The sequence below is a fragment of the Chionomys nivalis genome, chromosome 25, assembly GCF_950005125.1.
Source record: "Chionomys nivalis chromosome 25, mChiNiv1.1, whole genome shotgun sequence".
Lineage (NCBI taxonomy): Eukaryota > Metazoa > Chordata > Mammalia > Rodentia > Cricetidae > Chionomys > Chionomys nivalis.
The window spans coordinates 4,156,515-4,169,586 of record NC_080110.1 but is presented as its reverse complement, the minus strand read 5'-3'; the positions used below and the strand labels follow the sequence as shown (position 1 = coordinate 4,169,586).

The window sequence follows — 13,072 nt, the reverse complement described above, 5'->3', positions numbered from 1 at the left end:
AGTGGCGGGAAGGTTTAGACATTGAAAAAGGTGGGCATGACTCAGCTGGGAAGTCTAACTCTCTTTCCTACGTAAGTTAGAGACCTGTGACCTCTTTTCTAATTGTTTTATGCTTTTCCTTCTCAGCACTGGTTACTGTTGATGGTTGTACATTTACTTCTGATAATTATTAATGCATTTTTGTTCCTTTCTCTGCAAGCTTCAAGGTATCTTGCAATGAGGCACATTTAATATGCTCACTAGTGTGCTCCTGAGATCTAAATCAGAACATGAAATAAAGTAGGCACTCAAGAAATAACCAATGAGTAGAAGCATGGATAATTCTGATCCATCTAGGCTTGAAGATACGAGCAGGAAGCAAATAAAAACAAGAGTCAGTGGTAAATGTGCCCGCGACTGGGTTTTAAAGTGACAGTAGGAAGTGCTAGGTAAGGGTTTGCCAATAGAGGACACTGCAGAATCCAGAGCATCGTATGTGACTTTGCTTAGGTGACAACAGAAGAGCCCAACCAGATGTGGTGTGAAAACAGAAGAGAAGGAAGGTGCAGATCGGGGAGCAAAAAGGAGAATCACATATCATGGGCGTGCAAACAGACCAATGTAGAAAGAGAGAAGATGATGTAATGAAGGTTGAAGTGATAACAAGAGACCCATATATCTGGCTCCAAGGTCAGCTGTCACTCTGTACATTAAGGAGAAGCAGAGGGGTTCCCCGTGCAGTCCTGACATGCCTATTGCATTCTTTCCGTGTTCACAATTGGTGCCGCAGAAGGAATATATCTAGGAGCATGGAAACCACTCATTCGTTCTGTCGTGATCTAAGGGAGAGAGGATGTTGGCTTGAGCTAAGTGGTGGATGAAAGGGGGAAATGCCCAGATATATTTTGGACACAGAAATAACTGGGTGGATTTGATGTGCAGTACAGAAATAAAAGACAGACCCGTAAGTGACTCTCAGAGTTTAGCTGGAGGGTCTGAGAGAGTGATGATGTCAGCTATGAAAACGGGGTGGGGAGGCCGAGGAATGGCGAGGATTTGGGGATTGGTATTTATAGTAGAAATAATGAGATGTGTGGAGTTTGGGATTGCTGCTAAGGATCCGCACGGATGTCAGGCAGACAGGTATACCTGCCCGGCTTAAAGGGAAGTAGTGCTCAGGCTTTGATTTGGGCACTCTCACCATACAAGTGATCTTAAATCCAGAGGAGAAAGCAGCACAATGAATCCCCCAGGTGCTTCAAATGGGTAAGAAGAAGAGAAACCCGGGAGAGATGCTGAGAACAGGCAGTTAGTTAGGTGAGAGACAGACAAGTCATGGGTGTGGGGCTACCAGAACCCAGGTGGAGAAGGCAAGTTTTAGGAGAGGAGAGGCGGCTGATTCTTCTATCCTAGTTCTTCACAATTTTTATCACAAAGGGATGTTGGATTTTCCCAAAAGTCTTTTCTGCATCTGTTGAGATGATCGTGTGATTTCTGCACTTGGGTCCATTTCTATAATTATCATCCTTAGCAATTTGCCTTTGTTGGCCCATCCCTGCATTTTATTGACAACTGATGAACCCCATTGCTGTGGCTTCATCTGTGGATACAGATATTTTATGTACACACACATGCTATTGGTCACCAAAATTCTCTCTGTTTCCTGAAAGATTCAGGTTTAGAAAAGTAACGACTGCTATAGCAGTTACACGACCACAGACGAATAGGCAGTGTTAGCTAAGTGCTTGTGTTAGGACCATTCCGAGTGCTTTCCAAGGATTTGCTAAGTTAATGCCGCAAACCTACTGGGAAACTGAGGCATAGGGACGCTCAGTGACCTACTGGATGTTTCATATCAGAAAAACATCAGAACCCTGACCAGAATTTGCACCCAGTATTTTGACATAGATTCTTTCTTTCAGCCATCTATGATCTCAACCGTTTGCTTACACGATCCTTCACAGAACAAAATCTCCCTCTGAGTCCATAAAGCAGCTTATCCTTACATTTCTATGATCATGCTAATCTGGATTAACAGTGAGATGAGTCCTTAAATGTCATCTAGAAACGGGGACCAGGACTTTTACCTGGAGCCCTGGCTCTTCCCTCATCAATGAATATATAAGTAGCTGGACCTGGAGGGTGTGGCCCATCCATTCTGCCTGCCTTGCTTGGTCCCCTCTTACATCTTATCTTGGATAAGCTGTCTCTTCATCGTGTGTGAGTGGCTTCCCACTAAAATTCACAGGAGGAAGTCCAGTCCAGAAACCACTTTGGAGATCTCCCAGCCAGCATGGTTGTTCAAATACATTCAGGGGTTTCTGCCAATAGACACACTGTCCTCACAATTTTTATTCAGCTGTTGGCCAACTATGCCTTTCAGATTCTTCCCTTGACCCAGTCCCAGATGGTTCCGACCAGTCCTTTTCATCTCATCTGTATATTTGTATAAAGTGATGAAGTATATCCTCGCTGGCACAGTGTGGCAAACTGGTGTCGTGCCTTCTGAGAGTTCCGAGGTTGTCATGGGCATGGTAGCAATCCCCTGTTCTAAATAAAAGTCCCTCCTACACTCCCCCAAGAGCTCCCAAGGGTCCATGTTCCTCATTCTTTTTGGACACACGGCAGCCACTCAGAGTGTCCTGACATGCCCTATTAGCGAAAGCCCATTCCTTCCCCGTACCAGGGTGGGGAAGGGGACCAGGTCAGTTTTATTTCCTTCATGATCTGGTGAAATCTCTCTCATTGAAAGTCATCTTTTTCATAACACTGAGAAGATGTAACATTAGCTTAATCATTCCCAAATGAATCCTGAAAAATATTTGGAAACTGTACCCTTATACAAAATCATTTCAGCATCCCCAGAAAGTCTCAGGCACTTGCTATAAACTTGGGCTTTTAAGTGGCAGCCATGTGGTCTGGCTTCGGAACATCTAGTTCTTTCATATTCTAATAGAATTAAAACCCCTGACACTTGTTTTAAGACCTAAGAAAACCTTTAGTGCTTTGCAAAATGTAGAACCTGGCATGGGCATAAAGGAGATATATTTGACTTTACTCCTTGAAGCCATATTTAAAAAAGAGAAAGAAAAGACACACAATTGTCTGCAAAAATCCTAAAATGGCAGCTGCAGCTTCTTCGCGCAAGTCTCTGGGAGGAGACATCTAAGGACACACCATACTCTCTCTGGTTCCAGAAAAGTCATTTACACCCCGCCCCCACTCCTACCTCTGTCCATCTAAAGCACATTGGCAAGAGACAGATTTGACGCTGCGCGGGAGCCTGTCTCGAGAAAAACACTTCAGGAATCTCTCTCCTTCCAGGGCTTTGCAAGGGCTCTTTTGACTGGCAGGCTGGCTCATTGGGTATAAGGGCTTGCTATGCAAACCCATGACCTCAGTTAGGTCTCCGCATCCCAGCGCGGAAGGAGAGAACCAACTTCCGAAAGTTGTCCTTTGACCTCTACATGTAACCTATGAAACCTGTGTGCTGGATTTGGGAACTATTTACCAAACTGCAATTGGAACTGTGAAGAATTATACCAAAAATAAAGCAACCTGGTCGTCGATCCAATCCAAAAGCAGTTATTAACCTAACACTCATACCTCTGTATACAGGCACACCTTGCTGGGCTGGTCGTGCCAGGGCTCGTAGCTGGGAAAGACAGGATGGCTCCTGTACTTACTCCAGTAGCCTGCATAGAATCTACTGGCATGTTGAAAGCTCACCAGCAGGGAGGCAGCTTTCATGTCAAGTCTAACCTAGTCTATCTATGTAGTGTCTTTGTCCTGGCTTATTTTAGCCATCAACTTGACTCAAACCTAAAGTGACCGACCTGGGAGGAGGGAACCTCAGCTGAAGGGTTGCCTTGATCTGATTCATCTGCATCAGTACCTGTGAGGGATTTTCTTGATGGATGATTGACATAGTAGGGCCTGGCCCACTGTGGACCATGCTCCCCTGGACAGGGAGTCTGTGCTGAATAGGGAAGCTGGACATGCCGGAGATCGCAGTCAGAAATGTTCCTCTGTGCTTTCATTTCTGTCCCTGCGTGAGTTCCAGCCCTAACTTCCCTCCGTGCGGGGACTGTGACCGGAAAGTGTAAGCCAACTCAATTCTCTCCCCCTCGTTCTGTTTCTGGTCAGGGTTTTTATCACAGCAATACAGAAAGCAAACTAAGGCAGCCTTTATTGGTATGATCTCATCGCCAGGTTCTGGTGGGCAGCCAAGAACAACAGCAACGCACTAGATTGTTTTGGGAACCTCTGGGACCTCCCTAACCGAACTCATCGTGAAGTATCCCAGACCTGGCTCTGGGAGTTGTGTTACTTGTGGCTTCGGGAAGCAGCCATAGAGGGCACATCTGCTCACTTTTATGATAACTTTAGTAAGTTTCTAACGTAATAAGTTTCCTACCATATTATGCTTATTATTATATAGTTATTATATTATATATTCCCTACTATATTATACCTAATAAGTCTCCATAGAGACTTTTCATACATCCTCAGTTAGCTATCCCTTCTCCTAGGGGGAGCCTAGCGGTGCATAGGCTTCCTTAATGATGTTAAGAGTTTGTTTCCTTGGAACCGGCTATGCAGTTGCTACACATTATTCTTTTTTTTTTTTTAGATAATACTTGTTTATTTGTTTGTTTATTATGTATACAGTGTTCTGCCTGTTGTATCCCTGCAGGCCAGAAGAGGACACCAGGTCTCATTATAGATGGCTGTGAGCCACTATGTGGTTGCTGGGAATTGAACTCTGGACCTCTGGGATAGCAGCCAGTGTTCTTAACCTCTGAGACATTATTCTAACACACAAGTTCAAACTTTCGTCATCTTCCCTCATAGCTGACATCCTCAGAATGAGGCAAAGAGAAGTCAGGTTGCCTCCCCTTCCTCACCAGACTTCAAACCCAGAAAGTCTAGGTGCTTTTCATGTGTTTTTTCCTTTTTCCCATGTCATGCATCCTCCTCCCTCTCCCTGCTCCCTCACTTCCACGCTCTGCTCTTGAAACTCCCCCCAGAACAAAATCTAAGAATAAAACCAAACAAACAAACCAACAAACATCTTGGTATGGAAGCAGCAGTGTGTCTTAGTGAGCCACACAGCTTACCCTTTGGTCTGTACATCTTCACTGATAAGTGGCCATCGCAGTATGCTACTGGTTTGGTCCAAGGCCTCTGGCTTCTGCTTCACTATCAATACTGAACCCTCCCTGGGGCTCCTCTTTGATATTGCATTGTTGCCTTGTGTCGAGGAGATCCTGTAGCTTTGGATTTTAGGTCCACTCCCCTCCTCTACGTGCTCCCCCAGTTCACGGATTCTGAGCCTGGGTAGTAGCTGGGTTGGTCAGCTCACCAGCGATGCAAGTGATCCTTAGGGACCATATTGTGGTTAACAGAACAAGAGCTAGAGTTGAGTTGGTTCTGATTCTTGGGGGATGGAGGGATCGTAGCAGCGAGAATCTGTGGGTTCACACCTAGGGAAGAAGACGACTGAAGAAAAATCAAAGGAGAAACATATCCACATTTTTCCAGAGTGACAGACCCACAAGGAAGGGGAAATCCAGTGCAGACCCTCCTAAGAATCCACCAGAATATGCTGCCAAGTACTTAGAATGGGCCAGACCAGGTTTTAACAAACCATCCTTAAAATATACCAGGACTGCTTCCTCTGATCTTACGGAAGTCAGCTGGGGTGGTAGTGGATAAGTTTTTAAAGGTAATTAAAAAAACTAATAACCTCCCCTTGTCACTAATTTTTCAATCTGAAATATGTCCAACTGAGAAGACAAAAGAATTAACTTTCAACCAATTTCAGATTTTTTTTTTAATGACAGTGTGGATCGACATTTCAAAATTAAGACTGCGTCCCGAACCTAACGTGATTGTTCAGCAGTCTACTAGATAAGACTGCGTCCCGAACCTAATGTGATTGTTCAGCAGTCTACTAGATAAGCAAGTGCAGGGAGCTTGTGGAGCCCCTTAGGAGAGAGACAATTAAAAATGTGATTTCAGGAAGGAAGTCACATAGCATTACTGTTGTGTGTGCGTGTGTGTGTGTGTGTGTGTGTGTGTTTGTGTTGGTATTTTGCTCCCATGTATGTCTGTGTGAGGGGATTGGTTCCCCTGGGAACTGGAGTTACAAACGGTTTTGAACTGCCACGTGGGTGCTGTGACTTGAAGCCAGGTCCTCTGGAAGAGCAGCCAGTGCTCTTAACTGCTAGGCCATCCCTCCAGCCTCCCACACTGCTGATGTTTATAACCTGAAAAACACCATGGGTATAACAAAACTTAAAATTTTTCTGACTCACTGATACAATAACTTTTTCTAACTATATTTTACATTTTTTCTAACTATATTTCTAACTATATTTTATTGCATATAGTTTCATTGTTTCTTCATATGACCAAGGCTTAATATCTTTTTCTACAAAGCAAAAAGAAAATACTGTCTTTGTCCTTCTAACTTTGTTCATAATGCCAATGTAGGTTTCTACCCTACATAGATGTAATGAAAATGCTGTCATTTTCTCCTTGAATTAAAAAAGTAAGTGCACATGATATTCATAATGATTTAGCCTGCATTTTCAGTTGTATTGTAAGCAAGAATCTTTGAGAACTAGATCATCCATTTACAGTCAGTGTAAGTGATGGCCAGAAAAGCTTCAGTAGCTCGCCTGTGGTTCTGTGTGTAGAGTTGAAGCCCGCCTTTCCCGGACTGCTCATGTCCCTCTGGATGCAGCAGTGTGGGGCACATGTCACAGGCAGATGCAGCCTCCAGCTTTGACCTTTTAGCTGGCCAGGTGAGTAAACAATAGAAGTGGAAGGCAAACGTGGCCTTTCCTCCAGGGCGCTTGTCCAGTCAACACCTACAAAACGATTGCTTTAACCAAGGTTAGGGTTTCTATTGCTGTGATTAAATGCCACAACCAAGGAAATCTGGGGAGGAAAGGGTTTATTTGGTGTGCACCTCATATTGCTGTTCATCATCAAAGGAAGTCAGGACAGGAACTTAAACAGGGCAGGAACCCAAAGACAGGAGCTGACACAGAGGTCATGGAGGGGTGCTGCTTACTGGTTTGCTCCTCATGACTTGCTTAGCCTACTTCACTATAGAATGTAGGACCACCAACTGGGGTAGAACCAGCCCCCATCAATCACTAATTAAGAAAATGCCTCACAGGCTTGCCTGCAGCCTGATCTTATGGTATCATTTTCTTAATTGAGTTTCCCTTCTCTCAGATGACTTCAGACTGTGTCAAGTTGACATAACACCAGCCTACATACTGGCTAAAACCGAGCCTGAGGTAGCCCATGGGTCTTCAGATGGCAGGCACAAACTCCATACCCCACCATTTCATGAAATCAGTTCAAGAATCTGTTATCAATTACAGATCTCAGGCAGGAATACTGTGACCTGCGTGTGCTTTGCTTGGGTCATATGGGGTGGGAATGAAGAATCCGGCTTACAGAACAAAGGCATGGACGCTAGAAGGGAACATAGAGAGTGAGTTGTGGCTATTCTAGGATTGTAGTCATAGATCTAAATGGTATAACTCAAAGAGAAGTGAGAGGGAACCAAGGATCCCAGAGTGCTAAGGGAGAGAGATGTTTCTAAGTTCTTATCCATAGGCCCTGGCTTGGGTTACTTGGGCATGGCATCATAATGCTAATTCCTGGTCAGCAAACATCACCATCTCATATTAGTTACACATTTTGTTTGCAGTAATAACTGCCTATTTGCATACTTCTCTTTATCCACCCACATTGGGCGGGACCCAGGCTACAACGTTTCTGCACTTGGCAGTGGGATCTGTTCTGGCCCATGTAAAACATGGAGAATTCGGGAAATGTCTTCTTCTGTTGCATTTGGAAGGCTCTTGCTGCCCTGTGAAGAGGTCCAGGCTCCTCTGTGACATCCGATGAGAGATACGAGGCCAGCTGCCTACTCTGCTTCTCCCCACGTAGCCTAGAGGGTAACCCAGAAACTGCAGAGTAATGTGGAATAAAGGATTGATTACAGGGCTTAGGTATTGCACAACGGAAAGTCACATACCAGAAACCACAAAGGAGCGTTGTCAAAGAAGTGTAGGGTTGACCATTTCTTTTGCAATGGATGCCGTTTTTAACGTCTCTGAAGCAAGACAGGTTGTCCAAAACAAAATGGGGAGGACAGAGCAAGAAAGGAGACAAAAGGAAATCCATGTCTGTCTTCTCTTGGAGCTAATTCTTTCACTGTGGCACTGCATGTATGCCTGGCCCACGACTCAGAGAAGGTGTAGGAAGAGACCCACCAAAGCCACACAAGAGTCTGCTGTAAAGGTGAGCCAGTGGATCCAAGACATGCACGAGCTGCAAAGGTGCCTGGGGTCTCTGCCAATGTTTCAGGCACAATGCCTGGTGCATCAGTTTTATTCCAGAGGAGTGCAAACGTCTGTTTCTTCTCCTAATTCAGAGTCATACAGGAAAGGGATATTTAAGGAACATATTTACAGTAAATAGAATATGTCTGCCATAGTCATAGTCTGCCAAACACATGAATCTGCTCAACAGAGTTTGGACAATTTCACCAAACAAGAAGAGTTTAGCAGCGTCATGAGCTAAATGGATAGTCACTTTAGATCACTAACTTTTCCACATCCCAAGGGGACGCAAGTAGATATTCAGAAATGATAGGATGGGTGGGCAGCAGACTAGGTGTGGACAAGGACAGCAGCTAGGCTTTACGAGTCATACGTTAGGCCCTAAGACTTGTAGCTTATTACTTCCTCAATCATGCAAATACAGCTTTCATATAAGAGGGAAATTAGTTTTTTTATTAAATTTTTTTTAATTAAAAATTTCCACCTCCTTCCTGCCTCCCTTTTCCCTCCCCCTAGAAATTAGTTTTTAAACTATCCAGAAGGAATATAGTAAGTGCTAACTGGAAAGTCTGTGGGCTGCTGTGGAAGGTACTTTCCTTCTGAAGAGAGTCAGGGGTAAATAAGAATAAAGGAAAAGTGTGAGTCCTCCAAAGATTCTCAGTTGCTTGTGTCTGGTAAGAGCAACTTTCCCTACTTCATCTGGCCGACAATCCCTGGGGATTAACCTCTCTTCCCCTCCCTCTTCATCATTTAATCCATTATCAAAATTGGCTCGATCTCTGAGCTATCTCTTACCGTGCCTTGTTTGGGGCTGCTATCACAAGCTCCTTCTGCCAGGGCTACCCTGCCAGCATCCCTATCTGTAGCCCCAATCCACGCTGTCTCAGTCCAGTGCTTTCTCAGAACGATCAACAGTGGTATTTTAAGTAAATACAAGCTGGTCTATGTTACCCACTGTCCTTATTTCATTTTCTTCATGAAGACATTGCTGTCTTCCCGCTGTGTCTTGAATTTATAAAAATTCCTCATCCTGATTTCTAAGATCCTACAAGACTTTACTCCCATCAACTTCTCCAACCTCTGGGGTCACCATCCTGGACCCTAGTAGGCACCGACAACAGTAACCCTCCTGATACCTCAAACCCTTATGTATTTCCATGTTATTGGCCTTCACAGATGATGCTGATGTCATGCCTGACATTTTCTTCTCTTGTAGATTATAAACTCTATGAGGACAGGAAACTTGTTTGTCTTATTTTCCCAAGTCCTAACATAGTGCTTTGCAGAGTAGTTCAGGTCCTGGAGCAGTTGTTTGCATAGTAGTTCCTTAAAAACTACTTCCCAAGGGAATGAAGGAAGATGTACTGCTGGCCCTCGGACCTTAGCTCACGAACTTGAAGGTGAATCATTCATTGGCTCCCCATTCATTCAACTCTAAACTGTAGAGTTCCTGGGTCTCCAGTTAGCAGAGGGCAGGCTGTGGGACATCTCAACTTTCATCCGTGCATGAAACAATTCTTTATAAAAGAAAACCTACCTATCTATCATCTGTCTGTCTGTCTGTATATCTACCATCTCTCTTCATTCATATATATCTGTGTGTGTGTGTGTGTGTGTGTGTGTGTGTGTGTATAGTCTAGTATACATAGTCCATACCGCTAATAGTCCTGTGTCTGTGGAAACACGGATGAACATACTCAGAGGTGTCTTTTGAATTTTACTATACGTTTAGAGCCACATCATTCTTCTACATAACTGCATAATTCAAAATTTTGAGCCTTGCATATATGAAGCTTTTTCTTTATAATGTTTACGGTACAAATACTTCTATAGTTCTCATTGGTGGCATTTGCCATGATGCCTTAGGTAAAAGGAAAACAATCTGAATTTTTCCCACAGCACATACATGCTCAGTGGTCCGTAGAAACCATCAGCTGGTAATCGTGAGCACCGGGGACAAAAGTAGCATTCAGAGAGACAGCTCCTCCTGCTTTAGCTTTACAATGAGGAAAATTCAAGTATGCATTCCTGGAATAGTTAAATATTGTTTAAAACACCAATGAAACCTATATTGGCTAAAATCTTTAGCTTCCTTTTTCCAAACACCTTTTGGGAGGACAGTCAAAAGAACTGGTGGAAGGGGATTTTGTCCAGATTCATCTCTGGGGTGGAGCTGCAGAACATTGAAAACATGCAAGTGACTAGACAGGCCTGGGAGGACGCCGTCTGGGTAGTCCGTCACCCCACTGAGCAGCATGGATGCTACTCTTCCTTTGGTGTCAAATGAGAACTTTCAACTCTTACTTTCAACTTTGCCTCTTGCGTAAGGAGCCTGAAGCCGAATAAATGGAAATGTCTCAGTGTTTTGTCACGGAAGATTCCTGGAACCTAGCTGCATCTCTGAAAATCTATCCAGGACTTCTCAGAAAAGACCAGGCCTGGAATCTGGGATTGCGTCACGGTGCAGAGATTGGGTTCCCCTGCTAAGTCACTGGAGTGTCACAGGGCCATCAGCTGGTTTCAGGGGCATTGGAAACACATTAGAAAGGCTTGCTAATAATAAATCAGGATGCCGCTCATAACTTTTATCAGGGCACTGTTGCCTGACTGGGGCCAATGCCTCACATATTTTTGTGAATATTGTGAGAGAGCCAGGTGTCTCTGTCCCAGCGTTCCTCAGAACTCTGCCCCAGCCCTGCTGACATCTCAGTCTCTTTATCTAAGAAAAAGAAATAGAATCAAAAAATTCTAGCACAGTTGTCGGTTAGGGTGTGTAGTGCGTAGCAGTCATGGCCAGCTACCTGGAGCTCAACAACGGCGCCAAGATGCCCACCCTGGGCCTGGGCACTTGGGAGTCCCCTCCTGGCCAGGTGACCGAGGCAGTGAAGGTTGCCATTGACCTTGGGTACCGCCACATTGACTGTGCCCAGGTGTACCAGAATGAGAAGGAGGTGGGAGTGGCCCTCCAAGAGAAGCTCAAGGAGCAGGTGGTGAAGCACCAGGAGCTCTTCATCATCAGCAAGCTGTGGTGCGCGTTCCATGACAAGAGCATGGTGAAAGGAGCCTGCCAGAAGACGCTCGTCGACCTGCAGCTGGACTACCTGGACCTCTACCTGATTCACTGGCCAACAGGCTTCAAGCCTGGGCCTGATTATTTCCCACTGGATGCATCAGGAAATGTGATTCCCAGTGACACCGATTTTGTGGACACTTGGATGGCCATGGAACAGCTGGTGGATGAAGGTTTGGTGAAATCGATTGGTGTCTCCAACTTCAACCCTCTTCAGATTGAGAGGATCCTAAACAAACCTGGCTTAAAATACAAGCCTGCAGTTAATCAGATCGAGTGCCACCCGTACCTAACTCAAGAGAAGCTGATTGAATACTGCCATTCCAAAGGCATCATGGTGACTGCATACAGTCCCCTTGGCTCTCCTGACAGGCCCTGGGCCAAGCCCGAAGACCCTTCTCTCCTGGAGGATCCCAGGATTAAGGCAATTGCATCCAAGTACAATACAACTACGGTCCAGGCGCTGATCCGCCTCCCCATACACAGGAACTTGTGGTGATCCCCAAGTCTGTGACTCCAGCACGAATCGCTGAGAACCTGAAGGTCTTTGACTTGGAGCTGAGCAAGGAGGATGTGGCCACTCTACTCAGCTACAACAGGAACTGGAGGGTGTGTGCCTTGATGAGCTGTGCTAAACACAGGGTTACCCGTTCCATGCCGAAGTCTGAAGCTGTGGACGCCTGCTGTCCCCCAGCGACTTGTACCTGTTCTTCCTGCTTCATCTGTCCTTGCAGGTGTACTGTGGCCTGTGTCCTCTGCACTGGGTGAAACCTTGCGGTTCAGACAGTGCGGGTCTGTTAGTCTGACACAGGCCCTGGAGAGCATTCTCAATAGCTGAGGGGTTTCCTTCAGCCGTTCTTGGCCTTTCTTCTTACCCCTCTGGAGAACGTTTAACACAAGAACCCTTTCCAAGCAAAGAGAAGCAAGATTTATAGTCCAAGTGGTGCCACTAACAGTTAAGCGCTCAGAACTGTAATCCTTTGGGTCAGACTTCTCTTGCCTCAAATAAAAACTGCTTTTGTGAAAAAAAAATTCTCATTAATTTTATACATGCATGTAATGTGTTTTGAACAAATCTACCCCTGGTTCTCCTCCCTCTGATTCCTTATCTACCGTCTACCTTTTTTTTCTCCCAACCTCACATGTTCTTTATTTTTTAAACCCACTGAGTCCACTTAGTGTTGCCCACGCAAGCACGGGCACAGGGCCTTCTCCTGGGGGCATGGGTAGCCTCTCAGGACCAGAACCCCTAAAGAAAACTGACTCTTGCAGCCATCAGTTGCCAGCAGCCCCTTAGCTATGAGTGGGGCTTCATTGTTCCCTCCCCTAGCCATGCTGGGAATTTGGCAGGCTTGATCTTGTGCAAGTCATGATATACAGTCACAGCTGTTGTAATTTCATACATGCAACAGCCTCGTCATGTCCAGTAAATAATAATTCACGACAAGCATCCGCTACCTTCTTTCTGCCCCTTTTATGGAAGTACAACCTGTATCTGGCTGGGTCATAGGCCCTAAAGGAGGGCCTGACACCATTCTGCTAAATGGACATAGTATTAACATGTCCTCTAAGCTTTTATCTTTATAGTCATGGATTAGTGTGTCTCTCAGCTGTCATCAGGGAAGTTTCTTTTTGCAGTGGTGATTAATGC

The 13,072-nt window shown here is 45.1% G+C and overlaps 1 pseudogene; it reads left to right on the top strand.

Moving 5' to 3' along the window:
- The first annotated feature begins 11,120 nt into the window (after window positions 1–11,120).
- On the top strand, window positions 11,121–12,148 carry LOC130866492 (aldo-keto reductase family 1 member B1-like; annotated as a pseudogene).
- The last annotated feature ends 924 nt before the right edge of the window (window positions 12,149–13,072 follow it).